Consider the following 24945-nt stretch of genomic DNA (forward strand, 5'->3'; position numbering starts at 1 on the left):
GAAGTTCGGAAGCACAGCAATTCTACCTTCACCTGAAACTACCTCTTTACCTTTTATTGCAGGTGTCATCATCTTTAGAAATGAGGTCTATTTCATAACAATTTGGTTTACTGTTGTCCTTCTCCTGAGACTAAAAGTTGCATACGGTTGAGGAAAAGATCCAAAATTTTATAATCATGAAAACAGAAGGAGGTTGTAGATGAGATAAGATTGGCCATGGCAGGAGCCAGGGGTGGGGAGGACTCGGGGACAGGCGCACGGAGTACATTATAGGATTCTGTCTACTTCTCAACGTGGGAGGTTTTCCATTCTCGAAAAAGGGGGATGTGAGGTCAAGAAGCACTGCCATATAGCATTTCTAGGTTTTCAGGTCCCAGTTTTCAGTAAAAACAGGATTTCAGCATCCCATTTACCGATTGATACTGGAACCATACGTTGGACCCATAGTGTTGGCTACATGTTAGAAATCCTTCACATTTTAGTCGAGGTTCATCACTTCCCCTCTAAAACCACCTTCCACAAAGGTCATCTCACGTCCAATCGACAAATATTTCTTGAGCATCTACTATGTACCAGGAACTGTGCTAAGAATTTGAGGTACATCAGTGGAGAAAACAAAGACCCATTCTTGCACAAAGCTTTTGCTCAAGTGGGGTGAACTATAAATAATAAACAAAATAGACACATGATAATAAATAGATATTGTATACTCTGTTAGAAATTGATAAGTGCAATGGAAACAATATAACAAGGCAAGGGGACGGGGGTGGGTTGAGTTGCAATTCCAAAGAAAGTAATCAGGATGAGGCTCATTAAGAAGGGGGTACATGACCAAAGACGTGAAGGAAGCAAAGGAATGGGCCACGAGACTGTCTAAGGAAAGGGCGAGCCTGGCAGAGGGAACAGCCCTTGCAAAGGCCCTGAGGAAGGTGGAGGGTGGCCGGATGCTCCAGGAAGAGCAAGGAGGCCTGTGCTGCAGGAATAGTACCTCCTTTCAGGGAGGCCAGAGTGAGTGCGGGGAGGGTAGGAAGGGATGAGGTTAGAGAATAACAGAGGCAGACAACGATATTAAAGATGCGGCTTTTCTCAGACATGGGACGTCACTGGAGGGTTTGGAGCAGAGACGTAAGATGCTCTGGTCCATATTTTCAAAGGAGTAGTCTGGATGCCGCCTAGGAAACAGACCAAGGGGACGCAGTGACAGAGGTGGAGAGACGAGGTAGAAGCTATTGCCAGAGCGCAGGTGCGAGGTGATGGGGGCTTGGATAGGGTGGCAGCAGCACAGTGAGGGGCAGTGATTGGCTTCTGGATATAAAATGATGGTCTCTCTCCTGACATACCGGCTGAGAGAGAGAGGAGTCACAGATGGCTCCGAAGTGTTTGACTTGAGCCACCAAAGGATGGAAGGGCCATTACCTGAGGTAGTGAAGGCTGCAGGTGGTGTGGATTAGGAGTGGAGGGAGGGGTTCATCCCAACTTCAGTTTCGGATTTGCTCACTATGGGGTGTTAAGCAGGCAGTGGGACATATGAGATTGAAAAGTGAGAGAGAATTCCAGGCTGGAGATAAACGGGCATCCTCAACATGAGAGAGGATATTTTAAACCGTGGGGCTGGATGAGACCACCAGAGTACAACCAGCGAAGAAAGGAGGCCAAGGCAGAGCGAGGAGATAGAACAAGCAAAGAAGGGACCGGTGAGGAGGAGAACCCAAAGCATCCAGTGTCCTGGAAGCGGGCGAGACCAGCCGTGCGGGCAGCACGATGAGGGCAGAGACCAGACCTTGGACCCCGCATCTCGGGTCATCAATGACGTTGGTGAGAACCATCTGGTGGAGTCAGGCACCAGACTCTGATTTCAGAGGGGATTTCAGACAGAAAAGGAGACAAATATGGAAAACGCTCTTGTGGGGCTGAACAGCAAAGGGAGAAGTGGGGCAGTGAAGGGAAAGGGTTTTATGATGGTTTGGAAGATGGGGAATGACAGCACATCTGGCCACGTGTGGGCTGAGCCAGCAGAGGGAAGATGGACGGTGAGAGTGGGAGTGAGGCCTGGGCAGGGGTCTTGCTCTTGAAGAGGTAAGGAGAGCTGGGAATCAAGCCCCAAAGTGGAGAGGCTGGCTCTGCGGGAGCCCAGCAGAGGGGAGGATTCGGGGTTCAGATCCTGGAGGGTGGGTGTGCGTGATGCGGAGAGACTGGTGAAGGGCCAGATGTGCAACCTGAGCAGCCAAGGCAGCGGGCACCTGCATCCCTCTGGACACTGACTGCATCCCTGGGGCCCGCTGACCGCCTAGGGGCCGCAGCGCTGCGTGTAACCAGCACACACAGTGCCCCCAAGAGCTGGGGTTCACATTCTATTTTTGCTGCTTTTCAGCTATATAAGCTTGAGCTAGCTGTTCGTGCTCTCTCTCTGCCTCGGTTTCCTCATCTGTAAAGCAAGGAAACGGGTGGTCACCTCCCCACTGGAGTGGTTGTGCGCATTTAAGGAGGTAATATTTTTAAAGCCCTTATCTCAGTGCCCAGCAAATAACCTTTGCCATCAGCATCATTCGTCCCTGGATGCCCGTGAGTGAAGCCACTGCATCACCAGCCTGGCTCCTCTCCAATCCCACTTTGAAACTCACTTTGGGTGTTATTGGAAAAGCATCGCTTTGCCTCCTAATTCACACTTTCACGGTTTCTCACTCTCACCCAGGCAAGACGGCATCACAGAATACAGCTCTGGCTGGAACCTGCATTCCACAACAAACAAGCTGTGAAGTCTCGGGCAAAGTCTTGGGCAAGCCTCCGGGTCTCTTCGAGCTTTATTTTCATCCTACGTAAAGGCAGGACCAAATGAGCTCGATGGTCCCTTCGAGGTCTACAGTCACGAAACATTTTTTTCCCTCGAGAAGAAAAGGTCTTCATTACATAAAGAAATAGAGTCGGCGGGGGGTGCAGGGGGCCGAATGTGTTTTGCAGAAAGCCCTTTAAGAACGCAGACAGGCTCTCGGTGGAGCTGAGCCTGTGCTCATGGACCCCTACGGCCGAGGGCTTTGGGTGGATGCTGAGAAGACCAGATCCTGAGTCAGCCACACTCACCCACCCAGCTTGGTGGCCACATGAACATGCACACCAGACAAGGGCTGGACTGCCAGACAAACTGCTTCACCCTCAAAGATCACAGTTGAGAGACAGCCCATCCTATGGGACCGAGGGATCCACCCTGGCAAAATCCAGGCTTCAAAACACAAGTTCAGTCCCTGATTTCCCACCTGAGAAGGTGGCTTTTCTGAACATGACCCAGCACGTTCAGAGCAGCCAGGATAAGAAAACACATCTGCCAAGAAGCAGCTCAATCCAGATGCGAGAAACACTGTGCAAAATAAGATGCCATTTTGCCATTTAACACGGCCATGACCACTTTGCAGCGAACATCTCTTTCTGAGTTCAGGTAAGAGGTTCGCCCAACTTTTATAAGTTTCACAGCCACGTGAGGTCTTGGCTTTGCAGGCTGCTAACATCCAGTTCCGTAAAGTAGAAAGTAAGAACCGTTCATCTCAATGACCGGGAGCAAGATGGCTCTGCGTGTCATGTGACAGTGACTGAACGGGCAAAGACCCTGGCAAAAAAAAAAAGTGCTTCATTGCCACCCAACCCTGCAGAACAGGGTTCTTCCAAACCATCAGAAGAATATTGAAGGTTTAACTCCACACCACAAAACTCAGCTGTTCCTTGGCCATCTGAGAAGTTCACAGAAGCTGAGCTGGGATCAGATTTAGGAAACGGACCCAGGAAGACGCTCCCTTGACCAGGACTCAGTTCAGTGCTCAGTGTCCCAGGGGGTTCTTAAGAGTGTCTTGAGTTAAATCCACCCAAATTCCCAGAAAAGCTCCCAGCATCCTTCACAGACGAAGCCTTGCATCCAACTGCCTTCCAGTTTGCACTTGGAGACCTGACGTGCAGACCAAGGGCATGTGGAGCCAACAGGCGGGGTTGCCGCAGATGGCTGGGGGGAAATGCCATGCTCTCGGGGTCCCACGCTCAGCAGAGTGGCCAACGAGTCTGTACCATGGGCCGAGCTTCACAGAGATTTCTGAGCCAAATCTTTAAAGGCTGATTGCTGTCTCGAGCTGGGTGTTTCCTGGGGGCTGAGCTGCAGCCGCTGTGGAGGTGTCTTCTGGCACGTGCTTTGCAGTGAGTTGAGGGCCAAGCTGCTAACACGGTCTCAGGCCAGCCAGACCCACTGCAGTGAACAAAGGGAGCTGGGGGCGCATTGGTGCACCCCAGTCTCTGCACTAAAAAGCACAGGAATGGGATCTGAGGAGGAGGGGACTCTAGCAAGGGACTGACAGATGCCAGCAGCAAGGCTTCCCTCTGAGCCTCCCTCACTACCGTCCTCTCCCAAGAGGCAGCACGCAGGGGTGGACTGAGGCGGTGGGCTGAGAGGTGGGCTCTCATCCCTGCTGCAGCGTCTGCTGGCTGTAATCCTTGGGACAGGCCCGCGTGCTTCTCTAAGCTGCTGTTTCCTTGTGTGTGAGATGGGGTGCTAACATCCACCCCTCCATATGGATGCTGACCCGACGTGAGAAAATGCAGGCGTACGTCACTTAGTGCAACAGGGTAGGTACTCGAGAGAGAGTATTTGTTATGGCTTGGGGCACCAAATGGGGATTCATCAGTGGTGGCATTCAGGTTTAGATTGGGAAGCCTTCAGGATATCACCCTCACTCTTCTGCCTCTTCCTTCCTTACTCCCTCCCTACCCCAGGAGTCTCAGCCGTGCCATCCAAGATCTTTCAAAAACCATCACCGTGGGCTGTCTGCTGTGTGTCCAGATGTTCCGCTGGGCTCCCTTCAGATATCTGGACACTCTTCGTCCAGGGAACTTTCCAGAGCATGCCAATACAACAGCATATTGTGAGGCTTGATATAATGGCAGGCCACGATCTTCTTGTAACGGCATATGGTGAAGGGTAACCCACCGGGGAAGAAAGTCTGCTTGGAGTGAAGCTCCTCCAGTTTGATTTGCAGTTTTTCCAGGCAGAGCCCCACAAAGACATCTTCCAGTTTAATGAACGGGACACTTTCAGCAACGTTGTACACCTGGCCCGCCACATCGCTGGAGAAAACATAGCCAACGCCGGAGCAAAAGGGCGGGTACTTGTCCCACGGATATTCTAATTCACTAACAAACCACTTAATGTACCTATTCCTGATTGGGTATTCGTTTAGTTTTAAGAAGCCGGTGAAAAACCGAGTTGTTCTATTTTTCTTCAGGAGCAGTTCAGTCAGATAGTAGATGTTGACAAACACGTCAGAGTCCGTTTTCATCACGAAAGATGCCTGCGGACAAAAGCGGTAGATCCACTCCATACCCATCATGGTCTTCAGAGTCAGATTGAAATAAACATCCATGAAGTCCTTCTGGATAATATCACGATATTGCTGGCTCTCCTGGGCCACTGCTCTCGACATGTCCTTACTGGGGGTGGTTCCCAGGAGGAAGAATGTTTTTATTCGTTTTCCCCCCACGATCTTTTCTCTCCCCCACGTGTTCCGGATGACCGAGCGGGCAAACATCTGTTCGTGGGATGAAGTCACCAGCAGGACAAGGAAGGGGGCATCCTGCCTGCAGTCTATATCTGGGAGCTGAAGGAAGTTCCCACCTTCGTTCTCGAAAACCAATGGCTTGCCTTTAAAAGGACTCAGACCGTCCAGGCTAAAATACAGACAAAGGGCTCCCAGGACCACCAGGGATATATATATCCATCTCATCTTCACATAAGCCATCTGAAAGGAACAAAATCAAATGGTTAGACCTCAAAAGCAGGAGTGCCTGTTTAGCTTCACCCTGGGAGGCTGAGATGGGGGACAAGACCCATGTTTCATGGCTCAGGTTTTAGAAACTCTGGAATCTTGTTGCAGACAGAAGTGGAGCGCCAGGGTTCTACACAGAGGCAGAGACGGCTGCCAGCGTCTCGCACCCCCTAGTGGAAGATCAGGATCAGCCAGCTCTTCACCGATGGGAGCCTCACATTCCTTACCCAGAAGGATATGGAAACACATGGTTCACTAGGTCTGTCCTTCCGGTTCTGCCCTTCTCTGACTCCATAACAACATCCAGCTAGAGAACCTGCAAGGCTAGACCTAAATGTACAGGCCATTGGCATTCTTCTCTGATTGATTTAAGCACCACTTCGTCACTCCCAGAAAGAAGCAAAACCAGTCTTCAGATGTGCACAACTACCTTGGAATTCTGTCTCTGCTAGCAGTGGCCATTTTTTGTTTTGTTTTGTTCTGTTTTTAGGTTACTGTTTAAATCTCCTGATTCTTTTATCTTTTGCTCACCTCTCTTTTATTCTCCACAAATTCAGGATCATCCATGTCAGTGTTATAACATTAAGAAAGCAAATAACTCACTCTTTTCCTGGGGAAGATGAACCTCTGGGTTGAAAGCTAAGCCAAAGGGTAGATTCCAAGAGCTGTCAGCATATGACGTTCAGCACGATCAGGTTCTGGGCTTGGTTTGTTTGCCAAAAAAATGACTCTCTTCCTCGGGACACCCTATAAGGACAAACCAAAAAGCATAGTGTCATTAAAATCACTCATGACTCACCAGCAGCTCTTCACCTTTTGCTGTACTGAAGCATTTGCTGTAGTGCCAATGCACCACCCACCTGCAAGACATTAATCCCCAGCCTCACTTTTCTCATCTGTAAAATGGGTTCAGTCAAGACAAATCCCAACACATGGTTCCCCTGTTGACAATAATAACAGCAAGCAAATATCCGAGAATCTTTTTAGCCTAATGGGTTAGGAAATTTTTAAGGAGACACAACGGACATGTAAGTCAGTGACAGTCACGTAACAGAGCCCATGGCTGATGCTTAAAGAACCTAACACAGGGAGGAAACCAACCCATCAATTCTCAACTCAGTGTCCATGTTTTCAGAATGTTATGCTGGATAAGAGGACATAGGAGTTAGCAAAAAAAGAAACCCACCGAGTGAAATGTAGAAAGGGTTGGTTATTTTGATAGCAAAAGAGGACCTCGAAATTTCAGTAAGTAAAAATCTGTCCCAAGTACATTCTTCATAAAAGAAATGGAACAATGATGGAGCTTTCCAGAACTAGCCCACTCTCTGGAGGCCAACTCAGTCCAGTTGCTGTTCTTCTGGGTCCCCCATGGAGCTCCTGACCAGCTGCAGCCCCCACTGACTTCACAGAAATCACCACAGGACGCAAAAGGGCTTTGAGGGGCTTCCCTGGTGGCACAGTGGTTGAGAATCCGCCTGCCAATGCAGGGGACACGGGTTCAAGCCCTGGTCTGGGAAGATCCCACATGCCGCAGAGCAACTAGGCCCGTGAGCCACAATTGCTGAGCCTGCGCGTCTGGAGCCTGTGCTCCGCAACAAGAGAGGCCACGATAGTGAGAGGCCCGCGCACCGTGATGAAGAGTGGCCCCCGCTTGCCGCAACTGGAGAGAGCCCTCGCACAGAAACGAAGACCCAACACAGCCATAAACAAATAAATTAAATAAATAAATAAATTTCAAAAAAAAAAAAGGGCTTTGAGAACGTGGCTGAGCCTGCAGGAGACTGAGAAGTCTACAACCCTTTCTTTGTGAGATTATTTACTTGCAAGGCTAGGATGTGTTGTCGATTTTGGCGGGGAAAGGTGTAAGGGAAACGAAATTGCATTTTCTCCCGCAGTATACTCTAGGAAGAAACATGAAAACCAATGCAGGGGAAAAGTTGCTATTTCTCGATTTTGCTTCCTTTCGCAGATAAGTTTGCTCTTCCTCTGTGGTTGCCTCAACAGCAAACCTTGGTTTTCATTCCACCTCCTGTGCCCTTTCCTGGACCCTTCGCCTGAATCTCAGTCCCCAGGAAGGGACGCTCAGCTCACTCACAGCACTGGCGTTCAGAAGGCAGAGCAAGCACCGTGCTCCACGGCCCGACTGGCCAGCGCTCCCTGGGGCCGTTCGTCTTCAAATGCACTTGAAAGAAACTTCCTGCCTACAGTGCAGTGACCAAGAAACACACTCTCGGGACTTCCCTGGTGGCGCAGTGGTTAAGAATCCGCCTGCCAATGCAGGGGACACGGGTTCAAGCCCTGGTCTGGGAAGATCCCACATGCCGTGGAGCAACTAAGCCCGTGTGCCACAACTACTGAGCACGCGTGCCACAACTACTGAAGCCCACGCACCTAGAGCCCGTGCTCCGCAACAAGAGAAGCCACCGCAATGAGAAGCCTGCCCACCGCAACAAAGAGTAGCCCCCGCTTGCCACAACTAGAGAAAGTCGGCACGCAATAACGAGGACCTAACGCAGCCAAAAATAAATAAATAAAATAAATAAATTTATTTAAAAAAAAAAAAAAAGGAAACACACTCTCCGGAAGTTATACCTCACACTCCCATTTACATCTGCATCTCTGATCGAGCATGTGTCACCAGGACCAGGAATCCAACCTTCCATTGAAGGACCAGAGGCTACAGGACCTGGAGACAAAGGCGTTGGAAGTCCACACCCCAAGGGCTGGAAAGCCAAAGGGACAGTCTGGAAAGTTAAGTTCAAGTGGGTTGGTGGGGAGGACCTCCTGGATCTGAAGGGAAAGATCTGGCATGGACAGCAATGGTCCACTCTGAGGCCAGAGAGAGTGCCCGGGGCCAAAGCACACAACCAAGAGGCCCGTGGCCTCAAGGGAGAGATAACTGGTGAGGTGCCCAGCCCATTGGATGGGTCAGGTGAAGGACATGGTATTCAAGCTTGTTCTTGAAGGGCAGGTGCGATGTGACAGGTGGCAGCAGAGGTGGGAATTCCAGAGCCAGGGACTCACAGAGGGTGGTGGGCAGTTCAGAGGGCTGGGATCCACCTTCAGGACACCTGCTCCAGAGCTATCCTTACACATCTGAGAAGACTGCCGCCAACCCACGGGCCACTGGAGAGCAGAACGGCATCGCAGGGAACGCACAATGAATGGATGACATGCAGCCTGAGAAACCCAGAGGCTCTCAAACTCAGTAGGTGGAAGAATCTCCCAGGAGGCTGGTTAAAAATGCAAGTTCAAAGGTTCCATCCCTTCAAAAGAATGAAATAATGCCATTTGCAGCAACATGGATGGACCTAGAGATTATCATACTAAGTGATGTAAGTCAGAAAGAGAAAGGCAAATACCCTATGATATCACTTATATGTGGACTCTAAAATACGACACAAATGAACCTATCTACAAAACAGAAACAGACTCACAGACGTAGAGAACAGACTTGTGGTTGCCACAGGGAAGGGGGTATAGAGGAAGGATGGATTGGGAGTTTGGGATTAGTAGATGCAAACTGTTATAATATAAAGAATGGATAAACAACAAGGTCCTACTGTATAGCACAAGGAACTAGATTCAATATCCTGTGATAAACCATAACAGAAAAGAATATGAAAAAGAACATATATATCTGTAAACTGAATCACTTTGTTGTACAGTAGAAATTAACACAACATTGTAAATCAACTATATTTCAATAAAATAAATTATTTTAAAAAAAGGTGCCATCCCACACAGACTCAGATAAGGCAGGTCTGGAGCCCAGGAATCTATATTTTAACATGTCCCAGGTGATTCTACTCTAGGCTGGTTCCTTTGAAAACACCAGTGGGCACCATTTGGATAAAGCAGTCTGGAATAAGGTTCCCTACAACTGCCCCAGACCGACGCTGGGCCATAGCTCTCAGCTCCCACCTGGTGTCCAGCCCCTGCCCACTGGAGGAGACCTGAGTGTCAGCATCCAAGGCAGTGGGAACAACAGAGCTCTTGCAGTGCAATGGCTGTGTGTCAACTTGCCTAGGCCATGAGGTGCCTTGACATTTGGTCAAACACTATGCTGGGTGTGTCTGTGAGGGTGTTTTTTGGATGAGATGAAAATTTGAATAAGGAGGCTGAATAAAGCAGATTGCCCTCCCTAATGTGGGTGGGCTGCATCCAATCAGTTGAAGGCCTGAATAGAGGAAAAAGGCTGACCTTCCCCCAAGTTAGGGGAACTCCTCCTGCCTGACTGCTTGGACTGGGACTTCATGGTTTTTCCTGCTTTCAGACTCAAGCTAAACATCAGTTCTTCCTGAGTCTCGAGCTGTTAGACTAGAACCACACTCTTGGCTCTCCTGGGTGTCCAGCTTGCAGACTGCAGATCTTGGAGCTTCTCGGCCTCCATAACCATGTGACCCAATTCCTTAAAATAAACCTCAATATATCAAGCATCTCCTGTTGGTTCTGTTATGTGGTGAGTGCACCCCACCCCCGCATCTTGTGAACAGCCTGTCAGTGATGCTTCCAGGGCGGCTTTTTTGGTGGAAGGGGCAAAGAGATTTTTCTGGAAGCATAAGGGAAAGGAGTAAAAGGTGAGGAAGACATCAGGAGTAAGAGCCTCAAGAACACACCCCATCACATCATCACGCCCTTTACTTTTTCCAGATTCCAGAACAAGGAAAATTGAGCTGTCAAATGGAGAAACAGTGGGGATAATCACACTTTACTAATTAGATTTCATATAATTAATACGGCCCTGTATTAATGTACACGGAGCCATATTAACTATTTTAACTGGGATTCCATTAATTAATTAATGGGATTAATGGGATTCCATTTTACCAAGCCAATTTGTAAGTGTCAAAAAAAAGTCCTTTTATTTTAATTCATTATTTATTGTGTCAGACCATCTATGTCCAATTTGGAATATTTCAAAGCTATGGGTCCTGTGATGACGGGTAATTTAGGCAAGACAACAAAGTATACCCATTTCTCCTCCATTTGATATTTAGTTACTTTTTTAAGATTATGGGGGTACAATGTTTCAGTTCAGTGGGATCCTCAGATATAACTATAACTTGAGGCCCAGTACTGACTAAGTCCATGAAGTTTTGTTAATTAGTGCATTTTAGCAAATGTTAAAGTTAATTTGAGAAACTCTGTGGTACAAGCACAAAAGCCGATAGGTGCCTTTTTTATTTTTTGTCACAATTTTTTTTTAGTATGTAAATTTTGGGTTTTTAACTGGATCAAATTATGAAACTTGGTTTTACTTTAGTTACATAATTATATATTATTTAGTATCTATGTATATGAAATCTTTGTCTCAGTTATATAATCATATATAATCATTTTCATGAACTATATTAATAATTAAAAATTTAATAGTATAAATAATAAAATGTTTATATCAATATTAGTATTAAATATTTTAATCAAAATATTTAGCAGTTACACGTGTTATATATTTATATATTTATATTAAAATATTCTATGTATCCATAATTTATTTAATTCCCTCTCCAGTTTCTCCCTCTGTATCTAGGAGTGTGTTTTGAAATCATTAGGTAATCTAGGGCTCTAGTAATGTTGGTTAGACCTGCCATTTGCTCAGGAAAAAATACTTCAGTTTCGCTTTTTTTTTTTCTCTTGGTCTTGTAGCCTCCTAAAGCTGTATTGGGGTGGGAGTTGTTTGTTTTTTGCTTCAGGCTTTAGCCACCCAAAGTCACATCATCAGTTTCTCTCTCAGGTCAATAAGAGGAAGGAAGGGAAACCCCAGTGTCTGCAGGGACCTCTCCTGGGGACAACCCTTTCCTCTTTTATTTTTTCCTTAAGCAAAATTTTTGAGAATGGTTGGTTGGCTGGTATCTCTAAGCAGCTTAATTTTTCTTTTTTTTTCCTTTTGTATGTCCTGTCCATCCCCAACTATTGTTTGTTTGCTTTTATCCTTTTGGATGTTTTCCTGCTAAGCCCTTGATGGCCTCTGCTGTGCACAGGGCCTCCCTTGCCCAGGTGTCCCAGTCAAGCTCAGAGCGGCTGTGGTCTACACTCAGGAGAGCCGTGGGCAGCATCCTGATTTTGCGATTATTTGGTTTAAGGAAGAGACTGAGCAGGTCACTAGGCAGCCACATCTAGAAGTGCCTGAGGACGTGGAGTGGGACATTTGTGATCGCAGCTGAGCTAAGCAACCTCCCCAGGGGTTTTAGGGGAGTGGGATCAAGTGCTCCTTGCTTGGTTATTTTTGACTAAGCATCGAGCCACAGGTCTCTAAGGACGGGATGGGGACAGCAGCTGAGTAAGCGACCACAGACAGACCTGCCTTTGAAACGTGACACTTTTGGGTCCCTCGTCTTCCATGAGGATGGTGACCTGCCCTGTGATGGCCAGAAGACCCCTACAGATGATGGGGACTAAGGCCAGGACCCTTCGAGACACGACAGGGTGAACGCTTTAGGATTGGCTAGTTTGAATAATTTTGGTGGGCCTTGGGCTCTTGGGGTGCCCTTAGTTGCCTGGTGCCTAGCCCTGGGATGATTGAGGCACAGGAATATTCTCCTGGGGCCCCAGGGCCATGGAGAGGAAGTGGGGCTCCAGATGGGTTCATTTACATGTTAAAGACAAGCTCCTGCTAAGCAACCGCATAGCACAGGGAGATCAGCTCTGTGCTTTGTGACCACCTAGAGGGGTGGGATAGGGAGGGTGGGAGGGAGGGAGATGCAAGAGGGAAGAGATATGGGAACATATGTATATGTATAACTGATTCACTTTGTTATAAAGCAGAAACTAACACACCATTGTAAAGCAATTATACTCCAATAAAGATGTTAAAAAAAAAAGACAAGCTCCTGGCTGGGCACTTTCTTATCTCTAAGAACTGACAGCTCTTCTCCCCAGCCAGAAAGGTGTTTTTTAAATGTTAAAACATCATAATATACAGAAAATTAAAAATAAGATTAATACAACCCCAGGAAATAAAGTCTGGGATTTGCTTTTTCTATAAACTCTAAAGCACTGACGGCTGCTTTAACACACCAGATGGCCAGATATGAAAGGCAGGCTCCTTAATCAAAGTATGAGGTTGCTATGATGATGCTTCAATATTTCATTAATTGCCAAATCAGTACCCACTCCATTTTCCATTTTAAATCAGCTTAAGATGCTGCAGAGCAGATTAAAAAAAAAAAAAAGTCCTCTTTTGTTAACTTCAGGCAGCCTGCTGGGATGGAAAGATCCGGGAATTTGGAAACAAAAGATCTTGTTCACCTCTGGCTGGATCACAACAGTTTGTAATTTGACACAGGGTATTTAAATACTCCACACCTGTGTCTATGTCTCCAACTGGGGAGAATCATGCCTGCCTGGTGATAATTACTCCTGTCATGACTTTTTGGGGGCTCAGGGCAGGTCACTCCAAAATATGCCTCAATGGCATATGGATTATTTTGAATTACAGTTACTTAAGAAACAGCCAATGCACGAGGGTCACTCTGACCCTCCTTTCTGTCTCCCTGAAATCAAAAAAATAAATCTCCCATGTGAAAGATGCACCCCCTGCATCTAGAGGTAGAAGAACACCTTTATCTCCAGAGATGGGGAATCCAGGGCTGAGAAACCTATATAAACAGATCTTGTCACTTCTTTTTTTTTTTTTTTTTTTCACACACACACACTGTATTTTATTTTTACAAGAGATAAGTAGACTGACACCAAGCATTGTACATGGATGACCACAACAAAAGCAACAATGATTGCAATTACCAAACATGAAACACACTCATACTATGTCATAATATTGACATTCAGTCCAGTAATCCTCCACTGTAACAGCTCCTTTACTTTGCAGTGAAAATTGACTTGTATATTCTTTGCCTCTGAGTCCTTGTGGGATTTTTTTTTTTTTAATTCAGACAGAAAGTCACAAAAATTATACTCATCCTCATCAGTTCACTCAGTCCCATGTAATTAATTTTTTTTTTCATCTTGATCTTTTGTTAGCACTTTTATGAGTTCATCAGTTTTTCATTCGAGTTCTGAAAATGCTTATTCATTCAGTTCAGCAGTACAGTCAGTTACCAGAAACCTGTACTTGTCAGAGTCTTTTCCATGAATTTCTTGAAGATGAAACCCTTTTATAGGAACATATTTGCAAAAGCATCAGAGTACACCCAGAACTGTCTGTAAATGACAAAAGACTTAAAAATGACCACAGTTAAAGATTTGATGAAAGTTCATAATAATGCAGTTGACAAGAAAATTAGTTATTTCTGAGATATACATTTTAAAGTAATAACTAGGATTATTACTTATAACATTATACCAGAACATATAAGATTTTTAAAAATTTCATGTAATGTCTGAAACATTTATATTAACATATTTCCATACATATTTCCATACAAATACAAATATAAGATTTTCAGAAATTTCATGTAATGTCTGAAACATTTATATTAACATATTTCCCTACATATTTCCATACAAATACAAATATAAGATTTTTAGAAATTTCATGTAATGTCTGAAACATTTATATGAACATATTTCCATACAAATAACCCAATGAAAGTTTAGTATTTGTTGTTTTGTTTGTTTTTTTATACTGCAGGTTCTTATTAGGCATCAATTTTATACACATCAGTGTATACATGTCAATCCCAATCGCCCAATTCAACACACCACCATCCCCACCCCACCGCAGTTTTCCCCCCTTGGTGTCCATATGTTCGTTCTCTACATCTGTGTCTCAACTTCTGCCCTGCAAACCTGCTCATCTGTACCATTTTTCTAGGTTCCACATACATGCATTAATATACGATATTTGTTTTTCTCTTTCTGACTTACTTCACTCTTTATGACAGTCTCTAGATCCATCCACTTCTCAACAAATAATTCAATTTTGTTCCTTTTTATGGCTGAGTAATATTCCATTGTATATATGTACCACCTCTTCTTTATCCATTCATCTGCGATGGGCATTTATGTTGCTTCCATGACCTGGCTATTGTAAATAGTGCTGCAATGAACATTGGGGTGCATGTGTCTTTTTGAATTACAGTTTTCTCTGGGTATATGCCCAGCAGTGGGATGGCTGGGTCATATGGTAATTCTATTTTTAGTTTTTTAAGGAACCTCCATATTGTTCTCCATAGTGGCTGTATCAATTTACATTCCCACCAACAGTGCAAGAGGGTTCCCTTTTCTCCACACCCTCTCCAGCATTTGTTGTTTGTAGATTTTCTGATGATGCCCATTCTAACAGGAGTGAGGTGATACCTCATTGTAGTTTTGATTTGCATTTCTCTAATAATTAGTGATGTTGAGCATCTTTTCATGTGCTTCGTGGCCGTCTGTATGTCTTCTTTGGAGAAATGTCTATTTAGGTCTTCTGCCCATTTTTGGATTGGAGCGTTTGCTTCTTTAATATTGAGCTGAATGAGCTGTTTATATATTTTGGAGATTAATCCTTTGTCCGTTGATTCGTTTGCAAATATTTTCTCCCATTCTGAGGGTTGTCTTTTCGTCTTGTTTATGGTTTCCTTTGCTGTGCAAAAGCTTTGAAGTTTCATTAGGTCCCATTTGTTTATTTTTGTTTTTATTTCCATTACTCTAGGAGGTGGATCAAAAAAGATCTTGCTGTGATTTATGTCAAAGAGTGTTCTTCCTATGTTTTTCTCTAAGAGTTTTATAGTGTCCAGTCTTATATTTAGGTCTCTAATCCATTTTGAGTTTATTTTTGTGTATGGTGTTAGGGAGTATTCTAATTTCATTCTTTTACATATAGCTGTCCAGTTTTCCCAGCACCACTTATTGAAGAGACTGTCTTTTCTCCATTGTATATCTTTGCCTCCTTTGTCATAGATTAGTTGACCATAGGTGCGTGGGTTAATCTCTGGGCTTTCTATCTTGTTCCATTGATCTATGTTTCTGTTTTTGTGCCAGTACCATATTGTCTTGATTACTGTAGCTTTGTAGTATAGCCTGAAGTCAGGGAGTCTGATTCCTCCAGCTCCGTTTTTTTCCCTCAAGACTGCTTTGGCGATTCGGGGTCTTTTGTGTCTCCATACAAATTTTAGATGATTTGTTCTAGCTCTGTAAAAAATGCCATTGGTAATTTGATAGGGATTGCATTGAATCTGTAGATTGCTTTGGGTAGTATAGTCATTTTCACAATGTTGGTTCTTCCAATCCAAGAACATGGTATATCTCTCCATCTGTTGGTATCATCTTTAATTTCTTTCATCAGTGTCTTATAGTTTTCTGCATACAGGTCTTTTGTCTCCCTAGGTAGGTTTATTCCTAGGTATTTTATTCTTTTTGTTGCAATGGTAAATGGGAGTGTTTCCATAATTTCTCTTTCAGATTTTTCATCATTAGTGTATAGGAATGCAAGAGATTTCTGTGCATTCATTTTGTATCCTGCAACTTTACCATATTCATTAATTAGCTCTAGCAGTTTTCTGGTGGCAGTTTTAGGATTCTCTATGTATAGTATCATGTCATCTGCAAACAGTGACAGTTTTACTTCTTCTTTTCCAATTTGTATTCCTTTTATTTCTTTTTCTTCTCTGATTGCCGTGGCTAGGACTTCCAGAACTATGTTGAATAATAGTGGTGAGAGTGGACATCCTTGTCTCGTTCCTGATCTTAGAGGAAATGCTTTCAGTTTTTCACCATTGAGAATGATGTTTGCTGTGGGTTTGTCATATATGGCCTTTATTATGTTGAGGTAGGTTCCCTCTATGCCCACTTTCTGGAGAGTTTTTATCATAAATGGGTGTTGAATTTTGTCAAAAGCTTTTTCTGCATCTACTGAGATGATCATATGGTTTTTATTCTTCAATTTGTTAATATGGTGTATCACATTGATTGATTTGCGTATATTGAAGAATCCTTGCATCCCTGGGATAAGTCCCACTTGATCATGGTGTATGATCCTTTTAATGTGTTGTTGGATTCTGTTTGCTAGTATTTTGTTGAGGATTTTTGCATCTATATTCATCAGTGATATTGGTCTGTAATTTTCTTTTTTTGTAGTGTCTTTGTCTGGTTTTGGTATCAGGGTGATGGTGGCCTCATAGAATGAGTTTGGGAGTGTTCCTTCCTCTGCAATTTTTTGGAAGAGTTTGAGAAGGATAGGTGTTAGCTCTTCTCTAAATGTTTGATAGAATTCACCTGTGAAGCCATTTGGTCCTGGACTTTTGTTTGTTGGAAGATTTTTAATCACAGTTTCAATTTCATTACTTGTGATTGGTCTGTTCATATTTTCTGTTTCTTCCTGGTTCAGTCTTGGAAGGTTGTACCTTTCTAAAAATTTGTCCATTTCTTCCAGGTTGTCTATTTTACTGGCATAAAGTTGCTGGTAGTAGTCTCTTAGGATGCTTTGTATTTCTGCAGTGTCTGTTGTAACCTCCTTTTTCATTTCTGATTTTATTGATTTGAGTCCTCTCCCTCTTTTTCTTGATGAGTCTGGCTAATGGCTTATCAATTTTGTTTATCTTCTCAAAGAACCAACTTTTAGTATTATTGATCTTTGCTATTGTTTTCTTTGTTTCTATTTCATTTATTTCTGCTCTGATCTTTATGATTTCTTTCCTTCTGCTAACTTTGGGTTTTGTTTGTTCTTCTTTCTCTAGTTTCTTTAGGTGTAAGGTTAGATTCTTTACTTGAGATTTTTCTTGTTTCTTTAGGTAGGCTTGTATAGCTATAAACTTCCCTCTTAGAACCGCTTTTGCTGCATCCCATAGGTTTTGCGTCGTTGTCTTTTCATTGTCATTTGTCTCTAGGTATTTTTTGATTTCCTCTTTGATTTCTTCAGTGATCTCTTGGTTATTTAGTAACGTAATGTTTAGCCTCCATGTGTTTGTCTTTTTTACGTTTTTTTTCCCTGTAATTCATTTCTAATCTCATAGCGTTGTCGTCAGAAAAGATGCTTGATATGATTTCAATTTTCTTAAATTTACTGAGGCTTGATTTGTGACCCAAGATGTGATCTATCCTGGAGAATGTTCCGTGCGCACTTGAGAAGAATGTGTAATCTGCTGTTTTTGGATGGAATGTCCTATATATATCAATTAAATCTATCTGGTCTATTGTGTCATTTAAAGCTTCTGTTTCCTTATTTATTTTCATTTTGGATGATCTGTCGATTGGTGTAAGTGAGGTGTTAAAGTCCCCCACTATTATTGTACTACTGTCGATTCCCTCTTTTATAGCTGTTAGCAGTTGCCTTATGTATTGAGGTGCTCCTATGTTGGGTGCATATATATTTATAATTGTTATATCTTCTTCTTGGATTGATCCCTTGATCATTATGTAGTGTCCTTCCTTGTCTCTTGTAACATTCTTTATTTTAAAGTCTATTTTATCTGATATGAGTATAGCTACTCCAGCTTTCTTTTGATTTCCATTTGCATGGAATATCTTTTTCCATCCCCTCACTTTCAGTCTGTATGTGTCCCTAGGTCTAAAGTGGGTCTCTTGTAGACAGCATATATATGGGTCTTGTTTTTGTATCCATTCAGCCAGTCTATGTCTTTTGGTTGGGGCATTTAATCCATTCACGTTTAAGGTAATTATCGATATGTATGCTCCTATGACCCTTTCATTAATTGTTTTGGGTTTGTTTTTGTAGGTCCTTTTCTTCTCTTGTGTTTCCCACTTAGAGAAGTTCCTTTAGCATTTGTTGTAGAGCTGGTTTGGTGGTGCTGAATTCTCTTCGCTTTTGCTTGTCTGTAAAGCTTTTGATTTCTCCATCAAATCTAAATGAGATCCTTGCCGGGTAGAGTAATCTTGGTTGTAGGTTCTTCCCTTTCATCACTTTAAGTATATCATGCCACTCCCTTCTGGCTTGCAGAGTTTCTGCTGAGAAATCAGCTGTTAACCTTATGGGAGTTCCCTTGTATGTTATTTGTCGTTTTTCCCTTGCTGCTTTCAATAATTTTTCTTTGTCTTTAATTTTTGCCACTTTGATTACTATGTGTCTCGGCGTGTTTCTCCTTGGGTTTATCCTGTATGGGACTCTCTGAGCTTCCTGGACTTGGGTGGCTATTTCCTTTCCCATGTTAGGGAAGTTTTCGACTATAATCTCTTCAAATATTTTCTCTGGCCCTTTCTCTCTCTCTTCTCCTTCTGGGACCCTTATAATGCAAATGTTGTTGCGTTTAATGTTGTCCCAGAGGTCTCTTAGGCTGTCTTCATTTCTTTTCATTCTTTTTTCTTTAGTCTGTTCCACAGCAGTGAATTCCACCATTCTGTCTTCCAGGTCACTTATCCGTTCCTCTGCCTCAGTTATTCTGCTACTGATTGCTTCCAGTGTAGTTTTCATTTCAGTTATTGTATTGGTCATCTCTGTTTGTTTGTTCTTTAATTCTTCTAGGTCTTTGTTAATCATTTCTTGCATCTTCTCAATCTTTGCCTCCATTCTTATTCCGAGGTCCTGGATCATCTTCACTATCATTATTCTGAATTCTTTTTCTGGAAGGTTGCCTATCTCCACTTCATTTAGTTGTTTTTCTGGGGTTTTTTCTTGTTCCTTCATCTGGTACATAGCCCTCTGCCTTTTCATCTTGTCTATCTTTCTGTAACTGTGGTTTTTGGTCCACAGTCTGCAGGATTGTAGTTTTTCTTGCTTCTGCTGTCTGCCCTCTGGTGGTTGAGGCTATCTAAGAGGCTTGATGGGAGGCTCTGGTGGTGGGTAGAGCTGACTGTTGCTGTGGCGGTCAGAGCTCAGTAAAACTTTAATCCACTTGACTGTTGATGGGTGGGGCTGGGTTCCCTCCCTGTTGGTTGTTTTGCCTGAGGCAACCCAACACTGGAGCCTATCTGGGCTCTTTGGTGGGGTTAATGGCAGACTCTGGGAGGGCTCACGCCAAGGAGCACTTCCCAGAACCTCCGCTGCCAGTGTCCTTGTCCCCACGGTGAAACAGAGCCACCCCCCGCCTCTGCAGGAGACCCCCCAACACCAGCAGGTAGGTCTGGTTCAGTCTCCCCCAAGGTCACTGCTCCTTCCCCTGGGTCCCGATGCACACACTACTTTGTGTGTGCCCTCCTAGAGTGGGGTCTCTGTTTCCCCCAGTCCTGTCGAAGTCCTGCAATCAATTCCCACTAGGCTTCAAAGTCTGACTCTCTAGGAATTCCTCCTCCCGTTGCCGGACCCCCAGGTTGGGAAGCCTGACGTGGGGCTCAGAACCTTCACTCCAGTGGATGGACTTCTGTGGTATAAGTGTTCGCCAGTCTGTGAGTCACCCACCCAGCAGTTATGGGATTTGATTTTACTCTGATTGCACCCCTCCTACCGTCTCACTGTGGCTTCTCCTCTGTCCTTGGACGTGGGGTATCCTCCTTGGTGAAGTCCAGGGTCTTCCTGTCAATGATTGTCCAGCAGCCAGTTGTGATTCTGGTGCTCTCGCAAGAGGGAGTGAGAGCACGTCCTTCTACTCTGCCATCTTGGTTAATCCTCCAGATCTTGTCACTTCTTTATCACCCCAGCCCAAGCTCTGTTTATATTCTTCCCTAACAGAGCACTCCAAACCTAAGTTTCTTTATCTTGTCAATTCCTCACAAATTTATTGTCTCAAAGGTTTAAGAGCTGCCTGCTTTTTGGCCACTTCTCAAGTCCCATTTCTATGAGACCTCCATCCACAAAAAGTCAAATTTGTTTCTTTTTCTCCTGTTCATCTGTCTTATGTCAGTTTTATTACGAGTCCAGCCACAAGAACTCAAGAGGGGTAGAGGGGGAACTTTCACCCTCCTGACAACTTCAAATCAAAGTGTGCCCTTTGGCAGGTTGGGGGGCACCCCATAATGTCACCTCAGTTCTCCCCTTCAAGTCCACCTTGCCAGAGGGATTCTGTCACATACAAGCAGAGGATGCCCTGCCCCCGGGATGACCCCAGCCTGGAGGAGCGTGGGAAAAGTGGTCCAGATTTGCCCTGAGAGCCTCTCTCCTGGCTGGCTGCTCGCATCACAGGCCATATCCACAGAGGGTTCAAGGGCACCGGAGAGAAAACGCAGCCGGGTGGGTTCAGAGAACAGTGACTGTCTCTTGGTCAGCCAGCAAGAGGAACAGAACTGGGTCTCCTACAGTCCTCTGTGGAAGTAAGTACTTCCCGAAGCCAGCAGGAGCCACAAACCCTCCACAAACATTTTTATATCATGGAAACTTTCACCACAGTTCATAAAATAAACGATACAGGATTACAAAGGAAATCAATGATGTTGAAATAAATGTATCAAAATACTTTTAAAAGTGTACCAAAGTAATATTCTATGCTGCTGAACAAAACCCAAGCCTTTTAAACTTAGTCACTTAAAGAAAATACAGCATGAATCCAAATTACAGACTATCTTATAGAAATGGAGCCATAAGAAGACACACAGCTTAGACCCCTGGAGCAGTGAATGTGTTTCTACCCAGTTTGTGAGGGAAAGAAGCCATGGATATGGAGTTCCGCAGCTGTCTGTAGGGTGGAATCTCCTCATACATACAACGCTATCAATTGGCGAAAACTGGAATTCCCTGCTCTGTATAAATGCTGGTGAAGGTAACTTGCACTATTGCTGTGGATTTCAGGCATCAAGTGGAGGCTCTCTTTGGGCTATCATGTTAACAACATTGAAATACATCAATTTCTTTAAAAATCATTTTATAAGAAAAAAAATCTTCTATGCTGGAATGCCCTGTATTATTGTATCTGATAATGATTTGTAGCTCCATGTCTAATAACCATCTTCATTTTGAAGGCAGCATGAGCTCCGCCAGTATTTGGAAGGGTCCACAGCTACTACTATGCTGTGAAAATGCTGATGAGCTCTTTCGGAGGCAAAGTCGCGGGCTCCACTGCTGAGTGGGTCGGTGCCTGTTAGGGGCTGATCTGTGGGGCCCCCCAGAATGCCTACGTTGGAGCCCTAATCCCCACAGCCTCAGAATGTGACCTGATTTGGAGAGTCTTTACCAAGTTACAATGAGGTCTATTAGAGCGGGCCCTCATCCAGTTATGACTGGGGTCCTTATTAAAAGGGGAAATTTGCACACAGATAAGCACACAGGAGGAACACCATGTGAAGATGAAGGTAGAGATTAGGGTGATGCTTGTAGAAGCCAAGGAACGTCAAGGATTGCCAGCCAACCACCAGCAGCTGGGGGAGAGGCCTGGGACAGACTCTCCCTCACAGCCCTCAGAAGGAACCAATTCTGCCCACACCTTGACCTCCAACTTCCGGCCTCCAGAGCTGGGAGAAGATAAGTACCTGTTGTCTCTCTATGGTCACACCACCCCATCTCCTCCGGTCCTAAGCCCTCAGTTTGAGGTTCTTTGTTACCACCGCCCTAGGAAACTAATACCGTGCCATCTCTATGGTCACACCACCCCATCTCCTCCGGTCCTAAGCCCTCGGTTTGAGGTTCTTTGTTACCACCGCCCTAGGAAACTTATACCGTGCCATATTCATGATGGAAGGAAGTGCTAAATTCAGTGAAAGGTTCATGAAAATAAGAATGTAATTTTTTTCCCATCCAAGGTGTCAGATCCACTTTATTAGTCCTATTCTGGTGCTCAGGGTCTTCTGTCACCACTGGTGGACAGGCTCTCATACCTGAGCTGAGAGATGGTCACACTTCAAAACTAATGATGGCAGTGATTCCAGGAGGGGAAAGACGGCACCGTGGATATCTGAGGCGCTGGGTGAGGTCACCTCCACATTTCCAGTCCCTCTAAGAAGGTTTCGGTAGTTGTTTTTATCTGACCTTCCCTCGAAGGCCTGGGAGTCAAGGCTGGGGTCAAGTGGAGTGGAAACTTTGCACATTTTTACCACTTTTTTCAGTAAAATATATTTTTCAATTTTATGAAAAAAAATGGTGATGGTGGCTGACCATTTTTTAAAATTTTTCTACTTAACAAAAGAAACCATCAACTCTACTTCAGCCCCTCTCCCATTTAAAACATGCTCGAGACCATCTGTTCTGGCTCCCTGTGCAGCCCCTTCCCCAGGAGGCGTCCTTGGGCTGTGGCCACGCACACACTTTGACACTGCGGGTCATCGCTGAGCCAGTGGCTGGAGTCCGCACACAGAGGTGCTTAGAGGGCGCCTGGGGCTTCCTCTTTGGTGACAAGGGAATTTGAACATCCCAACCCCACAACGAATGGTTTCTTTCTGTGCCTTTCACATCACCTCGTGAGCTCAACCAAGAACTGTGAACAAAAATCCCACTTACCATTCAGCTCTCATGCTGCCGGCGGCTGCAGGAAGTTATATTGGTGAAGTGTCCCCACCGACGTGGCCTCAGGGGCATCCTGTGCCCATCCTTTGAGGCTGACCAGCTGGGAGAGGAACGCTTCCCACTGGAAGAGCTTTCAGGGTAGCCCCTTGCTGTGGGGAAGGAGCGAGCCCTGCGCCCTCATCCCAGACCCTTTCACTGCCTCAGGAAACCTCTTCTGAGCACCTCTTCTGTGCCCGGCAGGGGCCCGGGGGGCCCCGGGTTCCAGGATGAAGAAGGCAAACTTTTGAGGGGCTCACAGCCCACAGGATGAGCAGAGCAGGTAACTACGACACGACATGACACAACAAGGAGGTCTGCGGGCCTGACAGATCCCCTCCCTGACCAAACTGTGTCAGGCTCTTCTGAATCCACTTCTCAACGAGGCCTCAGCCTTGGACTCCCAGGTAATCTTTGTGTCACCCAATTTCAGCAAGAATCCTGCTAAGTGGGTTTAGCCAGAATCCCCCATCCTCAGTATCTGGTCAAATTCCATATCCCCCCAGGCTTGGGGCCCACCTGCAGCAAGAATCCTGTCAAGTTCAGTTTAGCCAGAATCCCCCCGACCCCGGAGGTTTCCTCTCAGTAATTTCCTACCCACGGATCCCACACCCTGCTCCTCGGCTATACATCCCCACTTGTCCGGGCCGTACTCCAAGCTGAGCCCAGCTCTGTACTGAGGTCTCATTTCCCCTATCGCAATAGTCCTGGAACAAAATGTGTTCTTCCTGCTTTATCCGCTGTCCGGCTCTGGCTTTGCTTTGACAGCACGGAGGAGAGAACAGAAGTCCTACCTGAGGGTGTTCAGGATGGCTGCCCTGGGGAGGCCCATGGGTCCCAGAAACAGGGCAACGTGCAAAGGGAAAGCTTGGAAGTGAGGCTGGGGGCCAGCACGGCCTGGAGGAACACGTGAGGAGTTTGGCTTTTCTGAGGACATCAGGGGGTCGGCGTCTCTAGGCTTTATGGACTGCTGAGTCTGGGGTCCAATGGGGCCTCTCTCCATAATAATACATAATAATACAACACATCCATAATACAACACAGAAGCCTTCCGCTTACTTTGAATATGACAGCTCAACCACATCAAGTGACTGAGAAAACAGAGCCCAGAGATCCATACCAATGATCCCTGGTCTCAGAATCAATAAATGTTTAGCTTTAGGAAGGCATTTTAGGGGTTGGCATTTTAGGCAGGTCAGGCTGCTGTAACAAAACACCATAGTCAAAGGAGGCTTAAACCACGGACATTTATTTTCTCACAGTTCTGGTGGCTGGAAGTCTGAGATCAGGCTGCCAGCAGGGCTGGGTTCCAGTGAGAGCTCTCTTCCTGGCTTGCGATGGCTGATTTCTCCATGTGTCCTCATGTGGCACAGTGAGGAAAGAGGGAGGGATGAGAGAGAGAGAGAGAGGAGAGAGAGAGGCAAAGAGAATGCACTAAATCTAAACCTAGTTACCTTCCAAAGGCCCCAGCTCCAAACACTATCACACACATGTGAACTTGGCAGGGACACAATTCAGTCCATACCAGGGACCACCTCCCAGTGTTTGCTATCTGAAAGGTGGTGCTGGTCCCAGGGGGTCTCCTTAGATTTCCCTCAATTATATAAACTATTATCCAGAGGAAAGCATCGCTCTTTTCCAGGCTATCAGTTGTGCTTTCCACTGGGAAGCTCCATTTCTGGAACTTCTGTCTCTTTTTCTCTCCCAAATGTGGAAAAGATCAACCCACCGGGCTTTGTGACTGCAATTCTGACAGTGAGACAGAGACATGTGTATGCAGGGGTCCATACTCCATTCAGGCTCTGTCTCCTCACTCTGCAATCTACCCACTGCTGAAGACTTCTTTATTTCAAAAATAATAATAATAATAACAATGCCTTTACTTGCAGCTCCCAATTCTTAAGAAAC

At 45.1% G+C, this 24945-nt stretch overlaps 1 pseudogene across 2 annotated transcripts in view; it reads right to left on the reverse strand.

Annotated features, from left to right (window-relative positions):
- Positions 1–447: 447 nt before the first annotated feature.
- Positions 448–24945, reverse strand: part of LOC309629624 (beta-1,3-galactosyltransferase 5 pseudogene) — a 54276-nt pseudogene continuing 29778 nt past the window's right edge. Inside the window, exons 1-2 of one of the 2 annotated variants that reach the window (XR_014249472.1) lie at positions 6399–7548; positions 448–5768 (exon numbers count right to left, since the gene is read on the reverse strand). The product of XR_014249472.1 is annotated as a beta-1,3-galactosyltransferase 5 pseudogene (transcript). Of the gene's footprint in view, positions 7549–24945 lie in introns of those variants that run through there. The other variant, XR_014249470.1, reaches the window with a different exon arrangement.

The sequence above is a fragment of the Balaenoptera borealis genome (genome assembly GCF_965194805.1).
Source record: "Balaenoptera borealis genome assembly, chromosome: 5".
In the NCBI taxonomy this organism is placed as follows: Eukaryota; Metazoa; Chordata; class Mammalia; order Artiodactyla; family Balaenopteridae; genus Balaenoptera; species Balaenoptera borealis.